The sequence below is a fragment of the Phascolarctos cinereus genome, unplaced genomic scaffold (genome assembly GCF_003287225.1).
Source record: "Phascolarctos cinereus isolate Bilbo 61053 unplaced genomic scaffold, phaCin_HiC Scaffold_4;HRSCAF=312, whole genome shotgun sequence".
NCBI lineage: Eukaryota > Metazoa > Chordata > Mammalia > Diprotodontia > Phascolarctidae > Phascolarctos > Phascolarctos cinereus.
In genome coordinates this window covers 259464394-259482887 of record NW_027555847.1, presented here as the reverse complement: position 1 = coordinate 259482887, position 18494 = coordinate 259464394, and the positions used below count along the sequence as shown (strand labels likewise).

Sequence of the window (18494 nt, the reverse complement as noted above, 5' to 3'; positions counted from 1 at the left end):
AGAGAGCAAAGGAGGTCAAATCAGTCAATTTTAAAGAAATAATTTCAGACTATTCACTGGAAGGTCAAATAATGAAGCTGAAACAAATATTTTGGCCATATAATAATAACTCATTGGAAAAGAACCCTGATGTTGGGAAAGATTGTGTGATACCTGTTGTCTTTTGACTTGCGTGTAAATAGGATTTAAGTGTGGCAGAGTTGGGGGAAGTCATTAGCCTCACTCTTTCCTCCAGAGTCATAGAAGCCCAGTGGCAAGATAAAAGTTAAGACAATTTACCATGGCTCTGGATGCAGTTGATTACCTTGGCGTCTTTGTTATCTGACCAAGCTCTAAGCATTTCATATTGCCAATTTTGTCAGCTTTCGTGGCCCATTGAAAGAAATGTTTACATCTGCCTATTCTGCTGGGGAAGTCTTCACATACTTGGGGTAGACACCTCTATAACACGTTGATGTGTTTGAGGTTCTTTGGTTACCCTCAATGTGGTTTAGCCCATCTACCATGATAGTTTAACAGGGTGTAGCTACTTCACCTGTTGCAGCTTCTTGGAGCCATAGGTGAGAGCTAGGTGGCAGGTAGACACCAAAGGTGGATAAGTAGCTTTGAAAAGAGTTCAGTAGCCCTCACACCAGGAGTACTAGTCCTTTCTTGAACATCCCATCTATATTAAAGGCAAAAGAAAAAGGGAATAGCAGAGGATGAGATAAACAGATAGTGTCATGGAAGCAACAAAGATGATTATGGGCAGACTTTGAGAGAGAGTGGAGAAGAGAAGAACCAGGTGTGCTATAGACCAGGGAGTCACAGAGACTCCAACATGATTGAATGACAGAAGAACAGCAATGATTAATTACTCATTATTCAATAAATATAAGAAGACAAAAAAAACTTGAAGAACTACCTATTTTACAAGAACTAATGGAAAAATTCAAAAGACAGCTGGAATTTTAAAAGGGTTGCTAAACCTTGTATATCACACAAAACATTAAGTTCCAAATAAATATTTTACATTACTGTACAAGTCCACATTAAAAAATAGATGACTATGAATGGATAAATGATTTTTGTATTTTTTAAAAAGAGAAAAATTAGTGAAAATATGTTTAATAAGAATGTATATATAGAGCCTATATCAGATTGCATGCCATCTTGAGGACAGAGGCAGGGAGGGAGGGGCAGAAAATTTAAAACTCAAAAGCTTATGGTAGTGAATGTTGAAAACTAAAATATATTAATAAAATAAAGAAGAGGAAAATTGGTGGATTATCCTTCAGAACTATAAGTAGAGAATTTTAACAAGGAATATGTGTTCACAAATTGTAAAAGAGATGCTTTTCAGTCTTTAAAATTTAAAAGATTTTACATAAACAAAATCAATGCAGCTAAGAAGGGAAACTGTTGACTGAAAAAAACATCTTGACATCTAATGAAATTAAAAAAAACCTCAGGTTTCATTGTACAGTCAGAATACTGAAAAGGATAACAAAAGATGTCAGTAAATATAAATGTAATTTTTTTTAATGTAAAATAGTAAATGCAGAAGGCTCCATAACATATATTGTAGAACTAGACACTGGATCAATTGTTCTGGAAATCAATTTACTATTACGTTAAAAATATAGCTTAACTAACTATACCTTGACATGGGGAGCTTACTGCTAGGCCTATAACCCCAAGGAGAGCAAAAGCAAAAAAAGAAAGCTCCCATATTTAACAAAATATTTGTTTCAATTTTTGTACTAGAAAATAACAAACCAAAAATGGTGCCCAACAATTTGGAATGATTAATTTGTGGTAGGTACATATAATAAATAGTGCTACGCTGTGAAAGAAATGAGTGTGATTTTGTTCAATTAATGAGAAGACCCAAGAAATAATATAGAATGATATAAGCAGATGCAAGAGAACAGCATACATAATGACCACAGCAATGTAAACAGAAAGAACATTATGAAGAAAAATGTTGAATAATTTTAATGATCAACTTTGAAACCAAAGATGAATTGTAAAAATTCAATTATTTCTTTAATTACAGAAGTGTGTAACTTTGAGTGTGGAATATTGCATGTACTGTAACTCCTCATTTTCTTTATTTTGGTCCTGTCCTGAAAATGGACTAATTACCATTGGCACGAAAGATAAGAAAAAAAATTAGCCTCATTTTTTTTACAAGTTGGCCTATTTGTTTTCTTTCTCATTTTCACAAAATCTTCTTGAGAATATTCAGCACATTTATTGAAGGCATCCTTGATAAAGGTATGAGGGGAAAAAAGGCAATAAATAAAAGAAAAATTCTATTCTACCCTAGACCACATTTTCCAATCACAGAATTAACTGAATAATTCAAAGATTTCAAGATCATATTGCAAATTCCACTCACTGTCTGTAGAGTGTAGATGGGGGGAAAATGATTTAGAGGAACAAAATGAACTTTTAAAGATTCTCCTGCAACAAAGTGTCTCCCATGACCATATAAACATCGAACAAAAGTACAAGAGTTCTTGAAATATTTGGAAGCAAAGATCAAATTGCTGGACAAACTTCAGGAGTGATAATGATGTCTACCTCACAGGATTGTTACGAGAATAAAATGAAATAATGTTCGTAAAAAGTGCTTAGCACAGTGTCTAGCACATAGTAGGTGCTTATATAAAGACATTCCTTTCCCATTATTCCCCATATTTTCTGCCTACTATGCCTTAGAAATCACACCAGTCACAAGGCTTTAAATATCATCTTTATGCAAATGATTCTGAAATCCTCATTTCTATACCCAAATTTCAAACTATTTAAAATTTCCTCTTAAATGTGCCCCTGCAGTATCCCAGATTCAATATGTCCAGAAAAAAATCATCATCTTTCAACCAAAATTAGTTCCTTCTTATGAGTTCAAAATCTCAGTGTATTCTTTGAGTCCTACCTCTTTTTTGTGCATGTATCAATCAGTCACAAAGTCTTATCATCAGTTTTTCTTTTGCAAAGTCTCACATATGTTTGTCCATTCTCATTTCCACCACCGTAGTTCAGGAATTCAAGGCTTCTTATCTGGGATATTACAAAAGACTCCTAACTGGCAATCGTGCATCATCAATCAACCCTTCCAAACCATTCTGTGTAGTCACTGATTAATTTTCCTAAAGAATAGAGTTGATCCAGACACCTAATAGCTCTGTGTGTGTGTGTGTGTGTGTGTGTGTGTGTGTGTGTGTGTGTGGAAGTTATTTAGTCTCTTTAATTCTCATTCCTCTAATTTGTATATCAGGACATCAGGATAATCTAGCCTGCCCCTCCCTCCCCCTTATCTGGCTCTCATTGATTGACCAAGGATAGGTCCCAGGTCAAGCCCCATGTCATTATTTGGGCTCCAATTTGCTCAAAGTGAGTATAAATAGCAATTGTTTCTATTTTGGCCAGAAACCCTGAGGGTCTTCTACTCTCCAGATTGATTTTTTTTTTGACTAGGTGAAAGAAGCCATTCTCTGCCTCATATTACTTACCTAGCTTTAATCACTGAATAAGATATTGCCTCAGTCAAACTGAGACCTATTAAAGACTTTAAAGGTCCAAGGTCTCTCCCACCATATCCAGGCTGGAGAATTTGCACAGCCCTCCCTCACTTGTATCCAATTCATTTGCATGTCATGGAATCACCTCCCTGGTGCCGTGGTCCTCTTCAAAGTGAAGGACAAACAGCAATTTTTATGATTAGCAGTAGGAGCTGGCCACTGGGGACCCAACTGGAACCATCCAGTTGGGCAACACAGCTTTGTTTGTTTGTTTGTTTCTCTCTCTCTCTCTCTCTCTCTCTCTCTCTTTCTCTCTCTTTCTCTCCTTCCTTCCTTCCTTCCTTCCTTTCTTCCTTCCTTTCTTTCTTTCTTTCTTTTTTTTCTTCTTTTCTTTCTTTCCTTTCTTCCTTCCTTCCTTCTTCTCTCTCTCTCTCTCTCTCTCTCTCTCTCTCTCTCTCTCTCTCTCTCTCTCTTTCTTTCTTTCTTTCTCTCCTTTCCCTCTGTTTACATAAAATATCATACCCTTACGGGTAGGTGCTCTGCCTAAAGGAATATAAATTTTGATTACTGAAACCTCTCAAGATATCTTGGGGTTTACAAGCTAGATTTTGTTTCTTCAGGACCAAACTTTAAACTCACATCATTCTGTCTCTCATTGACTGGCCAACAATAGGTCTCAGGTCAAGTTCCTCTTGGTCATTGTTTGGACCCTGATTGGCTCAGAGTGAATGTAATTGGCAGTTGTTTCTGTATTGGCCAGAAACCCTGAGATTCTTCCCCTTCCACACTGATTTTTTTTTTTTTGACTAGGTAAAAGAGGCTATTCTCTGCCTCATTTCTTACCTAGCCTTAATGAGGTTTTACCACAGTCAAACTGAAGCCTGTTAAAGACCTTAGCTTAAAAAGGCCAAGGTCTTCCAATGCATCTAGGGCCATCTTGTTACTGGACCTAGGAGGAAATGAGGCTGGTGACCTTACACAGTCCTCCCTCACTTAAATCCAATTCACTTGCATGTCATGGCATCACCTCCCTGATGTCATGGTCCAATTTGAGAGCAAAGGATAATAAAAATTTCATTATTATCATAGGGTTGTGAGGATCAAGTGAGATCATATATGCAAAATGCTTTATAAAGTACAATGTACTCATGTATCCCATGAACTCCTATTATTACATGAACTTTCACTATTATTTTGTTCATAAAATTCTCCTATTCAAAAAGTTTCAATGACTACTGAATGAAGGCCAAAATCTTCAGTCTGGAATGCCAACTCCTTTACAATCTTTCCCCTAATTACTATTTCAGTATAGTCAAGTAGAAGCAATATTGAATTTGAAGTAAGCATTACTGGGTGTAGGTTGCAGCACTACTACTCACTGTTTATATGAGCTTGAAAAATTATTTTACCTCTCTGAGTCTTAGTTTCCTAATCTGAAAAAAAAGAGACAATTTGAGTAATTTATTAAATCTATTCCAGCTCCAACAGTCTATGACTGTTATTTATAATCTCTTATATCCATACCCTTGAACAGATGATAAATTGGAGATAATATCTAAGATCCCTTTGAGATCTCAATCTATAATACTAAGATACTGAAACCTTTCAATGTCCCTACTATTCCTTCTCCAGATGTTATCCATGTTATCCAATGTCATTCTAAAATGTTGCACTGAGGCCTAATGGAAATATTCTAGATATATTCTTATCAAGATAAAATACCACAGGATTATCCCTTACCTAAACCTGAACATTAAGTTTCTTCTAAGCCTGAAACCTCACTAGGGTTAGTTGGCCAAAGAGTACTGAAAATTTTAAACATTATAGATATATATGTGTGTGTGTGAATATATATTACTAAAATTTTATTTACAGAATGTTTAAATAAATGTACAGCCTGACCAAAAGTGCACCAGTATGCCTTTTTTTTTCCCCACAGCAACTCCAGCATTGATTATTTCTGTCTTGTTACTTTTCATAATTTTCCTGGTGAGAGGTAAAACTTCAGAATTATTTTGAATTTATATTTCCATTAACTACTGATGATCTGGAGAATGTTTTCGTGTGGTCAATTTTTAGTTGTTTTACGTCTTTTGAATATTTGTTTATTAAGAAATCATTCTTGATGTTAAGACTTTTGTCAATGAAATTACATGCAAATACTTTTCTCCACTCTGCTTCTTTTCCAAGTCAGTCTTTATTAATTTTGTTCATGCAAAACACCTTTAATCTTTGCAATAAAATTGTCTTTTTAATTCTTAATTCTATTTAGCTTTTTTTAAAAAAATTTAGTACTTTTTTTGCAATTCACCTCACTTTTCTTTTAAGAAATTAGATTCTATGTCATTTGGTGCATATTGTATTTAACATTGTTATTCTTCTACTGTTTAAGTACAATGTAGTTTTTTGTTCTATTTTTATTCAATTTTTATTGGGAAATTCATCCATTCACATTTACCATTATAATTATGATTTCTTTCATTATCTATCTTCCATCTGGCTCATTGTTTAGATTTTGATGGCTTGTGTAAATACCAATTGTTTTCTTTTCTGTCCAGAAACTCTAAGAGTCTTCCCCTATCTGACTGATACTTTTGTGATGGCAAATTAGGCCATCTTTTGTCTCAATTCTTACCTAGTCTTTAGTCATTAAATGTGCTTTGCCTCAGACAAACTCCTGGGAAAGACCTTAATTTAGAAAGGCCAAGGTCACCCACTGCATTCTGAGCCATCACCAATTGTCTTGACTTTTGTTTTGCCACTGGACTCCAATGACTGAAAGAGAGAGTGATAATGATGAATTTGCCCGACTCTGCCTCACTTAAATCCAATTCACAAGTAAATCAAGACATTACCTTTGTGATGTCATTCATCCTTTTGTAGAACAAAGGATGAACAACATTTTCCATCTGTCTACACACACACACACACACACACACACACACACACACACATGCAAATACACATGCGCAAAGTTACCTCCTTTTTAAAATCCATCCATGTTTTATGTCATTTCTTTTACTTACCGTACACTTATCTGCACAAGGTACCTTACACCCCAATTCCCTTTTTTTCCTTTTGGCCTAAATCCCAGCTCCTAAGGTTTGATTTTTCTTATTACCATTTCTTCTATCTTTTCTTTCATTAGCTTGTTCTTTTTTCCATCCCAGGTAAAAATGCAGTATCTAATCCTCCCTGCTTCTCCTTATCATCCATTCATCTATTTAAATGATATTAATTTGTAACATCTCTTACTGTTGTGGTCTAGTAATGCTAGGAACACTGAAATGCAAGGGCGCCTGTCATGAGTCTGCCTCGAAAAACTTCAACCACTCAAGCATTCTTTCAGTCCAAGTAGTGAGTTTATTATGATACTGGTTGGGGTGGGCAAGATTCCTAGTAAGTCTGAAGTATTTGTGACTTCAATAAAAGTGAGTCAGACACCTTGTGAGTCTGTGCATTTGATGAGGGTGGAACTGATATTTTTATACAGAAAGATCTGGATGGTAATCTGGGATGGTTCTGAGATGGGATTAATGTGTGGCAGATAAGCTAATTAAGTAATCAAGATGGGCTGGGGTGGGCCAGAGGCCTTGGGTGTTTTTTTTTTTCATTTTGTCTCTTCAGTCACGTTAATTTTGTCTTAATCATGTGCTGAGAAAGTGTAAGTATATTTATTACCAATTTTTTCACCTTCAGAAAAAAACAGGACTACTCCTCAGTCCTTTCCCTAGCCTTTATTCCATGTTTTATATTCTCTCAGAACCCCAGATTTAGGTGAATGGGCCAGTTGGCTCACTGCTATAGGGTAACTCTAAATGGAACTCTTTGAAGTCCTCTCAGTAACTGACTTTCCTCAGTCACTAGCTTGGCTTCTAGTGATTAGTCATGAAACTGTCAAAGAATAGTTAGTTCCTCAGGGCATGGTCTAAGAGGAATGCTCTTAACAATCTTTGGAGATGGTTCCTGACATCCTTCTGGTCCTTTTACTTGCTTCTTATTTTATCTTGTGCTATATCAGTTAATTTTAATCAGTGCTATGTTTATGATCTTTTCATTTCTCCACTTTCTTATGCCCTAGACTATAATCTCCTTTGTATACATTCCCTTTCCTTCTTCTCTGTCTTCAGGATACTCCAGTTTATGGCTTCCAACTCACCTGGACAATGTGGCTCCCTTAGAAAAGGCACAAAAATATTACCTGCAAAAACTCAGTGCCTAAAGTTACAGGAACCATAAGGGATAATGGACATTGAGGAAAAATGAAGCTGGAGCTGGGGGGAACAAGAAGAGTCAGTACAATAAAATTGTTTGTCTGCTGCATTTCTCTTCAGTTATTTTTCCATAACAATTATTTTGTAAAGCTGCCCTTTCACTTTTTTTCCCTCTCTGATGGGAAGTGGGCACATACAGAACCTTAGGTGGGACTTGAAGAAAGAGAGGAACTCCAGTTGATGGAGAAGAATTGTGGTGCTATATTATAAGAATTAGGAATCATATGTACCAAGGCATAGATATTTGAGAGGGAATAATGAGACATGGGATGGGGATTGGTTTATTTTATGTACAATAATGGGAAAAGATAAAATGAAGCCATATCATAGAATCTACAAGGTGTCTTCATTTGTAGCAGGGTCATAGAGTTCTCCTTTTATTCAGCAGACAATGAGAAGCTCCTGAAAGATTATTTTTTTGTTTTGTTTTTTTTAGTAAATGAATGTTGCAAACAGAGTAATATATTATTAACACTTTCTAAGAGTAGTATGAGAAAACTGTCCTTGATGACTGCATAAGTAAATCAAACTAACCTTTGTCCTCTATGATCCTTAAGTGTTCAGACACAGACCATTCTTTTTCCCATCTAACCACTGACACCTGACTGTCTTGATAAGCATCAGGTCTAATGCCTAGTGCAGTCTCTTGTTATCTACCTCTTCCCTCACTTCCACTTTGTTCCTTTTGTTTATGAAAATGATCATCAAATGAATTCTGAGGCTCAGTAACCATTACTATTGGGAAAGGTGTGATAGTCCCATCTCTGCTTACCAATGAACTTTTTCTTTCAAACAAATGCTATTGAGTTCAAAGTTAGAGATTTCTTTTGCTACCATTTCTTGCTCCCTCATATCCACCCATGTGAACTCTATTATTTTCGTGTTCCTAATATACTTAGCATGGGGCCTGAAATCAAGTTACACCCAAGTCAAAATTAATTTGGATACTTCTTAGCTGTTTGACTCTAAACAAGTCATTTATCCACTGTTCACTTCAATTTTCTCACATGTAAAACAGGGATAAAACACTTAACACAATTACTGGAACATAGTAGGAATTTAACAAATGATTGTTCCTTTCATTTTCTTCCTTAACCTTCTAATATGTCCTAGGGAATCCCCATTCTATTTTTAAAAAGCTGTGGCAAGTTAAATTTTTTTTCTTTTCTTATTGTTAATTTACTTTGATTTATCAGCAATCACTTCCATAAACTTTTGAGCTTTGAATTTTTCTGCCTCTCCCTCCCTCCCTCCTTCCCTAAGATGGTTCGCTATCTGATATATATCAGCTATACATATACATTCCTATTAAAACTTTTCACATTAGTGATGTTGTAAAGAAGTAGAAACAATAGAAGGAACCATCAGAAAGAGGAAACAAAACAGAAGAAAAAAAATAACAAATAATATGCTTCAATTTGCATTCAAACTCCATAGCTCTTTTTTTGGATAGCATTTTCCATCATGAGACCTTTGGAAATGTCTTAGATCCTTGTATTGCTCAGAAAGGCTAAGTCTATTAACATTAGTCACTGCACAGCGTGGCTGTTGCTGTGTACAACGTTCTCCTGGTTCTGCTCATTTCACTCATCATCAGACCACATAAGTCTTTCCAGGTTTTTCTGAAGTCAGCCTGTTTATTATTTCTTATAGCACAGTAGTATTCCATTATATTCATATACCACAACTTGTTCAGCCATTCCCCAACTGATGGGCATTCCCTCAATTTCCAATTCTTTGCCATCATAAAAAGAGCTGCTATAAATATTTTTGTACATGGGGGTCCTTTTCCCATTCGTATGAGCTCTTTGGGATACAGCCCTAGAAGTGCTATTGCTGGATCAAAGGGGATACACATTTTTATAGCCCTTTGGGCATTGTTCCAAATTGTTCTCCAAAATGGTTGGATCATTTCACAACTCCACCAACAATGCATTAGTGTTCCAATTTTCCCACATCTTCTCCAACATTTATCATTTTCTTGTTTTGTCATGTTGGCCAATCTGATAGGTGTGATATGGTACCTCAGAGTTGTTTTGATTTGCATTTCACTAATCGATGATTTGGAGCATTTTTTCATATGACTATAGATGGCTTTAATTTCTTCATCTGAGAACTGTCTATTAATATCCTTTGACCTTTATCAATTGGGGAATGGCTTTGTTCTTATAAATTTGTCTTAATTCTCTATATATTTTAGAAATGAGCCTTATCAGAGAGACTGGTTGTAAAAATTCTTTCCCAATTTTCTACCTTCCTTCTAATCTTAGTTGCTGCTTTGTTTGTGCAAAAACTTTTCAATTTAATGTAATCAAAATTATCCATTTTGCTTTTCATAATGTTTCTATCTCTGTTTGGTCATGAATTCTTCTGTTCTCCATAGATCTGATAGGTAAACTATTCCTTGTTCTCCCAGTTTGCTTATAGTATCAGCCTTTATATCTAAATCATGAACCCATTTTGACTTTATTTTGGTATATGGTGTGAGATTTGGGTCTATGCCTAGTTTCTGCCATACTCTTTTCCAGTTTTCCCAGCAGTTTTTTTCAAAGAGTGGGTTCTTATCCCAGAAGCTGGGGTCTTTGGGTTTATCAAAAATAGATTACTATAAGTCATTGTGCTACTGTGTCTTGCATATTTAACCTATTCCACTGATCCACCACTCTATTTCTTAGCCAGTACCAAGCAGTTTTGATGATTGCTGCTTTATAATACAATTTAAGATCTGGAATTGCTAGGCCACCTTCCCCTGCATTTCTTTTCATTAGTTCCTTTGATATTCTGGACCTTTTGTTTTCCAAATGAATCTTGTTATTATTTTTTCTAACTCTATAAAATAATTTTTGGTAGTTTGATTGGTATGGCACTGAATAAGTAAATTAGCTTAGGTAGATTGTCAATTTTTATTATATTAGCTCGGCCTACCCATGAGCAACTGATGTTTTTCCAATTATTTAGATCTGATTTTATTTGTGTGAAAAGTGTTTTGTAATTGTGTTCATAGAGTTCCTGGGTTTGTTTCGGGAGGTAGACTCCTAAATATTTTATAATGTCTACAGTAAGTTTAAATGGATTTCTCTTTCTATCTCTTGCTGTTGGCTTTGTTGGTAATGTATAGAAATGCTGATTTATGTGGGTTTATTTTATAGCCTGCAACTTTGCTAAAGTTGTTTATTATTTCAAGTAGTTTTTTACTTGATTCTCTAGGATTCTCTAAGTAATCATCATGTCATCTGCAAAGAGTGATAGCTTTCTTTCTTCTTTGCCTATTCTAATGCCTTCAATTTCTTTTTCTTCTCTTATTGCTAAAGCTAATGTTTCCAGTACAATATTGAATAACATGGTGATAATGGACATCCTTGTTTCACCCCCGATCTTATTGGAAATGCTTCTAGCTGTCCCATTACATATAATGCTTGCTGAAGGTTTTAGAAATGCTATTTATTATTTTAAGGAAGACCCATTTATCCTATGCTTTCTAGTGTTTTTAATAGGAATGGTGTTGTATTTTGTCAAAAGCTTTTTCTGCATCTATTGAGATGATCATGTGGTTTCTGTTGGTTTTGTTGTTGATATGCTCAATATGCTGATAGTTTTCCTAATATTAACCACCCTGCATTGGTGCTGTAATCTATTTGCTAATATTTTATTTTAAAATTTTTGCATCTATATTCATTAGGAAATTGGTCTATAATTTTCTTTCTCTTTTGACTCTTCCTGGTTTAGGTATCAAACCATATTTGTATCATAAAAAGAATTTGGTAAGACTCCTTCTTCACCTATTTTCCCAAATAGTCTATATAGTATTGGAATTAATTGTTCTTTAAATGTTTGATAGAATTCGCATGTAAATCCATCTGGCCCTGGAGATTTTTTCCTAGGGAGTTCATCAATGGCTTGTTCAATTTCTTTTTCTGAGATGGGGTTATTTAAGTATTTTACTTCCTCTTCTGTTAATCTGGGCAATTTATATTTTTGTAAATATGTATCCATTTCACTAAGATTGTCAAATTTATTGGCAATAGTTCCTAATTATTGTTTTAATTTCCTCTTCCTTGGTGGTATTCACCCTTTTCATTTTGATACTAGTAATTTGGTTTTCTTCCCTTTTTTAAATTAAATTAACCAAAGGTTTATCTATTTCATTGTTTTTTCATAAAACCAGCTCTTAGTTTTATTTATTAGTTCAATAGTTTTCTTAATTTCAATTTTATTAATTTTTCCTTTGGTTTTCAATATTTCAATTTGGTGTTTATTGAGGATTTTAATTTGTCTTTTTTCTAGTTTTTTTTAGTTGTATGCCCAATTCATCAATCTCCTCTTTTCTATTTTATTTATGTAAGCATTTAGAGATATAAAACTTCCCCTAAGAACTGCTTTCACTGCATCCATAAGTTTTGGTATGTTGTCTCATTATTGTCATTCTCTTGAATGAAATTATTGATTGTTTCTATGATTTGTTGTTTGACCCATTCATTTTTTAGGATTAGATTATTTAGTTTCCAATTATTTTTTAGTCTATCTTTCATGGCCCTTTATTACATATAATTTTTATTGCATCATGATCTGAAAAGGATGCATTTAATATTTCTGCCTTTCTGCATTGGATTGTGAGGTTTTTATGCCCTAGTACATGGTCAATTTTTGTGTATGTGCCATGTACTGCCAAGAAAAAAGTATATTCCTTTCTATCCCCATTCAGTTTTCTCCAGAGGTCTATCATACCTAACTTTTCTAATGTTCTATTCACCTCCTTAACTTCTTTCTTGTTTATTTTGTTATTAGATTTATCTAGTCATAGAGGAGGAGGTTCAGGTCCCCCACTAGTATAGTTTTGCTGTCTATTTCTTCCTGTAACTCCCTGAACTTCTCCTCTAAGAATTTGGATGCTATACCATTTGGTGCATATATGTTTAGTAATGATATTACTTCATTGTCTATGGTGCCTTTTAGCAGGATGTAGTTTCCTTCCTTATCTCTTTTGATAGATCTATTTTTGCTTTTGCTTTGTCTGAGATCAGGATTGCTACCCCTGCTTTTTTTACTTCAGCTGAAGCATATATTCTGCTCCACTTTTACCTTTACCCTGTGTGTGTCCCTCTTTTTCAAATGTGTTTCCTGTAAACAACATATTGTAGGATTATGGTTTTTAATCCATTCTGCTATCTGCTTTCATTTTATGGGAGAGTTCATCCCATTCACATTCACAGTTATGATTACTATCTGTGTCTTTTTCTCCATCCTATTCCCCCCCCTTTATGCTTTTCTTTCTCCTTTTCCTTTCCCCCTCACTAGTGTTTTGCTTTTGACCACCACCTCCTTCAGTCCCTCCTCCCTTTATTATCCCTTTCCCTTTTCTTCCCTTTACCTTACTGCTTCTTCCCTCCTTTCTATCCCCCCTCCATTTTCTTTCCCCTCTTCCCTCCTACTGCCTATACGGCAACTTAGATTTCTATACCTAACTGATTATGTTATTGCCTTCTTGAGCCAAATCTGATGAGAGTAAGGTTTAAACAATGCTCATCTCATTCCCTTCTTTCCCTCTACTGTAATAGGTTTTGTGTCTTTTCCTGTAAAATTTACCCTTGTCTGCCTCCTCCTTTCTCACTATTTCTATTAGATCAGATTAATCCACTTTTTGGATCCATTTAACCCACTTGATTAGATTTTTTTTATCATTATATCAAAGTCAACCTATTCCCACCCCCTGTATGTATACTCCTTTAAAGTGCTATAATAACAATGAGGTTCTCAAGTTAAAAGTGTCATCTTCCCTTGTAGGGATCTAAACAGTTTGCCCTTATTAACACATTTGTTTTTCTGTCCCATTTACCTTTTTATGTCTCTCTTGAGTCTTGTACTTGAAGATCAAATTTTTGTTGAGCTCTGGTCTTTTTATCAGGAACATTTGGAAGTCCCCTATTTCAATGAATATCCATCTCCTCCCCTGAAAGATCATGATCATTTTTGCTGGGTAGTTGATACTTGCTTGTAATCCAAGCTCCTTTGCCATACAGAATATCATGTTTCATGACCTATGGTCTTTTAATGTAGAAGCTGTAAGGTCCTGGGTAATCCTGACTGTGGTTCCATGATATTTAAATTGTTTCTTTCTGGCTGCTTGCAGTATTTTCTCTTTGACCTGGTAATTTTGGAATTTGGCTACTATATTCCTTGGTGTTTTCAATTTAGGATCTCTTTCTCGAGGTGATCTGTGAATTCTTTCTATAGTTATTTTACCCTCTGGTTCTAGGACATCAGGGCAGTTTTCTTTGATGATTTTCTAAAAGATGCTGTCCAGGCTCTTTTTTTCATCTTGATGTTCAGGTAGAACAGTAATTTTTAAATTGTCTCTCCTGGATCTATTTTCCAAGTCAGTTATCTTACCAACGAGATATTTTATTTTTCATCTATTTTTTTCATTCTTTTGTTTCTGTTTGATTCTCACTCTCTCACAGAGCCATTAGCTTCCACTTGCCCAATTGTTTTCTTCTATTAGATTTTGTACCTCCTTCTCCATTTGGCCAATTGTATGTTTTAGGGACTTATTTTCTTCAGTGTACTTTTTCTCTAGTTGGCCAATTGTATTTTTTAAGGACTTGTTATCTACAGTTAATTTTTGTCCTTCCTTTTCCAGCTATTGCCTCTCTCTTGCATACCTCTCATTTCTTTTCCCAATTTTTCTTCTACCTCTCTTATTTGACTTTTAAAATCTTTCTTGAGCTCTTCCAAGAAGGCTTTTTGGGCTTCAGACCACTTCATATTCCCTTTTGAGGTTCCAGATATGGGTTTGTTGACAATGCTGTCCTCTTAAGAATTTCTGCCTTGATTTTCACTATTCCCATAAGAACCTATCATATGTTTCTTTTTGCTCGTGCTGTGGCTTATTTCCTGGCCTTTAAAGAGATTGAGATCTCCTGCTGGGGAACAGGGGGCACTGACCCATGTTCCTTGTGTTGGGAGCCCAGGGCCTGGTCATTGGCTGTGTGTGCTGGGGTCTCTGATGCTGGCAGTTGGAGGCTGTAGGGTTCTGGAAACTTACCTGGTATTGGGCTGGAATCAGCAACCCTGCATTCTAGGGGTAGGATTGGGTAGTCTGGCCCCTAGAGGTTGCCTGCTCACCTGGGTCTTTCCTTTTCCTCCTTTTGCTTTCTTCAGCTCCTTTCGGATGGATGTTTTGCTGCTGTGGGATGTTTCTCCACCTGGGGGGAGCCCTTGGAATGCTTCCCAGAGCTTTGCTGAGGCACTGGGAGACTTGGTTGTCATAGAATGCCAAAGCATGTGATGGTTTTTTGAACTGGTTTCCACTGGTTCCCCTGCCTTTTCTGAGGTACCCGGGGTTCCTGATGTTGGTGTTTGCCTGCTCCATCACCTGGGGTTCAGGATCTCCTGGTATGGTGAGGCGGGGCTTTCTGATAGCTTTCTGGGATGCCTCCTGTCCTATAGCTGCTCCCCTTCCCCCCCCAGCAAAAGGGGCTTTTCCCATTGATTCTTCAAGCTCCCTGGGCTACTGGACTGCTGCTGTTCCAGGGTTTTTCCTAGGATGATGTTTTCTGTGCTTTCAGAGGTTTATAAGGGAGGGTGAAAGTGACTTACTTCTTAGTCCTCCATCTTGGCTTCTGGAAGTGGTGGCAAGTTAAATTTTACAAAAGAATAAACTGATACAATTCTCTGAGCAATATAACAGTTTTAGTAATAGTATAATGAACCTATTAATACAGAGGTCTCTGGCCTGCCTTCATTTGTACCTAAAGATCAGGAAAGAGGGCCGACAGGACTTCTTAAAGTCTAGATGTGTCTTCCTCCTGATTGGCCTGAAAGTACATCATTTGGACCTGCTCTGGCAAAAGTAAGGCTATCCCTGAGTGGTAGATATTTTAATAAGGAGGTGGATTAATAGTTCTCAGCTCCTCCCAATTACTTCAACTTTGTGGAGAAGGAGAAAAGGCTAATCCTTAAGTGAAAGGATTAGTCTGCAGCTAGGGAAAGTGAGCTGGCCTTCAGAAGTGATGCATTACACACCTTTCTAACACTTATGGACTACTAATTGCTTTATGAGACCCAGCTACCCCTAGCAGTCTTGGTTAGAAAAACAAACCAGCCCAATCAATGTCTCCTTGGCTTTCTATTCCCCTTCTAGAGCTGGTCAACCCCAACTTTGATAAAGGAAAAGCAAGGAAAAGGGACATGTCCCCTGGGGAAGGCCTGGCTCAAGCTGGCTTTTATAAACTGAAGTGAGGGCCCCACTTTGGAGTGGCCCAGACCAAGCTAGTTAATTATGAACTTATTCTTTGGGGCATGAGCAATCACATTGCCAGATCATACCCTTAAGAAACTGCCTGACCTTCAGAAGTGGGGTATGAAAAAATTGATCATAGTGTAATACAGGTTATTAAATAATATAGCATAATATTACTTTCCTTAAAGTTACGCTTGATTTTGTATTATTCCTTTTTCAGTCATGCTCCTTCCATCTCTACACAGAAACTTGGCTCCCCTTCTTCCACCCAAGAAGCAATTTTATCTGTAAACAATCTCTCTAGTACCAGATGAATATTCATTCATACCACCCAATATGGTGAGGCAGAAAAAGGAGTAGGAATTTTTTTTTTTATTCCTCACTATTATTTCCAGGTTTACCACCACCACCAGTACCACCACTATCACCCAGCAACTTCTCCTTTGATGTTCACTCTTTTGGATATAACATCATATCCAAATCCTGATGACTGCTTTCTATGGATTTCCTGGTTATTCCGGATCCTTTCTCAAAGAGTTCATTCAATACATTCCTAATTCAGTTTTCTACATGTAGGTGGCACAATGGATTGAGTGCTTGGCCTAGAGTAAGGAAGACTGGAGTTTAAATATGGCCTCAGTCACTTACTAGTTGTATAACCTTGGAGAAGTCATTTAACCTCTGTTTGACTTGTTTTCCTCAACTGTAAAATGGAGATAACAATATCATCTACCTCCTATGATTACCATGATTATAAAATGAGGTATTTGTAAAGTGCTTTGCAAAAGTCAAAGCAATATATAAACATATACGTGCATACTTATTAGTATTCTTATTGTTCTACTTCACAACAACCTTTGACTTTATCTTCTATCAGTTTACAGGTTGGTATCACTTCAAATGACTTCACTCCTAGGTTCCATAATCTCATTAGGTCTCATGACCTATGTTTTAACTTAGCCATACACAGAGATTATCATGCCCTCATCTTTTCAACTGAAAATGTTCTACTGCTGTAATCCATAATTCGGAAGTTAGTCTATCTACCACAGTTTTCTATCCTGTAATTTCTTTTTGTGTCTCACTATCTCCTCAAATCTTTCTTTGTTGTCAATGCAAAAAAGTCACAACCTCTGACTGCCTTAGTTTCCTCATCTGTAAGAAGTGGATAATAATAATAATAAAACCTACTTCCCAGGGTTCTTGTGAGAATAAAATGAGCTATTCGTAAGTCACTTCATAAACCTTAAAGTACTATACAAATGCTTTGTTATTGTTGTTATGTAACACCTCTCCACTTTCTCAGATAATATTCCCCTGCATCTGTGTCATTTTCCTCACTTCAAAATCTTGATTTAACAGTAAATCAGGTCAATATGATACTATCCTCTGTTCTTGAGGCCCTTTCCCCATTGTCTAATTGTCCTCATTCCTTTCCAAGCCCCAACCTTGAAAACTTCCCAAGTTTGCCTTCTCTACTCCTATCAGTGTACTCTTGATGAATGCTACATCACCAGGCACTCACTACTGTGTGCTACTCTTTTTCCTTTTTGATTGCCTTTCTGTTGTATCCCTTTCAGAGTCTCTTCTAAAACTTCTATCCTCAAGTCATTCAACTCTTCACCTTTCCTTTCAGCAGAAGACCTCAATTCATATTTTACTGAAAAAAAAATTTCAACGAATGGCAAACCACTTCTTTCCAATTATACATCTCAAATTCTTTCCACATAATTCTCCACGTTTTTCATTCTTTGTTTTACTCTCACAGGAAAAAGCGGCTCTTCTCATTCATACTTTTTCTTTGATCTTGACCCTTGCCATTTCCTCTGGAAACTTATCTCATTGATCATCCCCCTTCCCTAATTTTCTAGCTTTTTTCATTCTTTTGTTTCTTCCCTGCATGTCCAGATCTACTGCATCCTTAAAAACCCTTCACCTATTTCCTCAGATATCATCATGGAACATTTTCCTTTCACAATAAAACTCAAAAAAAAAAAACCTACCTACACTAGCTGACCCCAATCTTTCACTTCAAACTTACTTCTAAACTCCTTGAAATACTTATTTTCACTTCATTTTACCACTTGTTTAAATATGCACTCTCATAGGCCACTAAATGATTAATTTATTGCTAAATCCAATAGCTTTTTCTTAGTCCCAAATCTTCTTAAACTCTAGGTTCTGCTTGACACTGTTGACTATTCATTTTTTGGAGAGTTTCACCTCTCTGTATTTTCATGACTTTGTTCTTACCTGGTTCTCCCCTCAGGATCCTGTAAGTCATTTTTTTTGTTTTTAAATGAACTGACATACTAGAATATATCTAAGCCAAGAAATCAAGAAAAATGCTTACAAAGGATTTGGAAAACAAAGACAAATGAGTCTGCCATGGTTTTTGCCTGGAAATAGTTATTAAAATTTCTTGTACTCAAAATGTTGTATTTTGTTGGGTTTGCTGGAAACTAGATATAG

The 18494-nt window shown here is 36.0% G+C and overlaps 1 protein-coding gene across 2 annotated transcripts in view; it reads left to right on the top strand.

Annotated features, from left to right (window-relative positions):
* The window catches only part of CNTNAP4 (contactin associated protein family member 4), a 582938-nt gene that overhangs the window by 170354 nt on the left and 394090 nt on the right, over positions 1-18494 (top strand). The window lies entirely within an intron of this gene.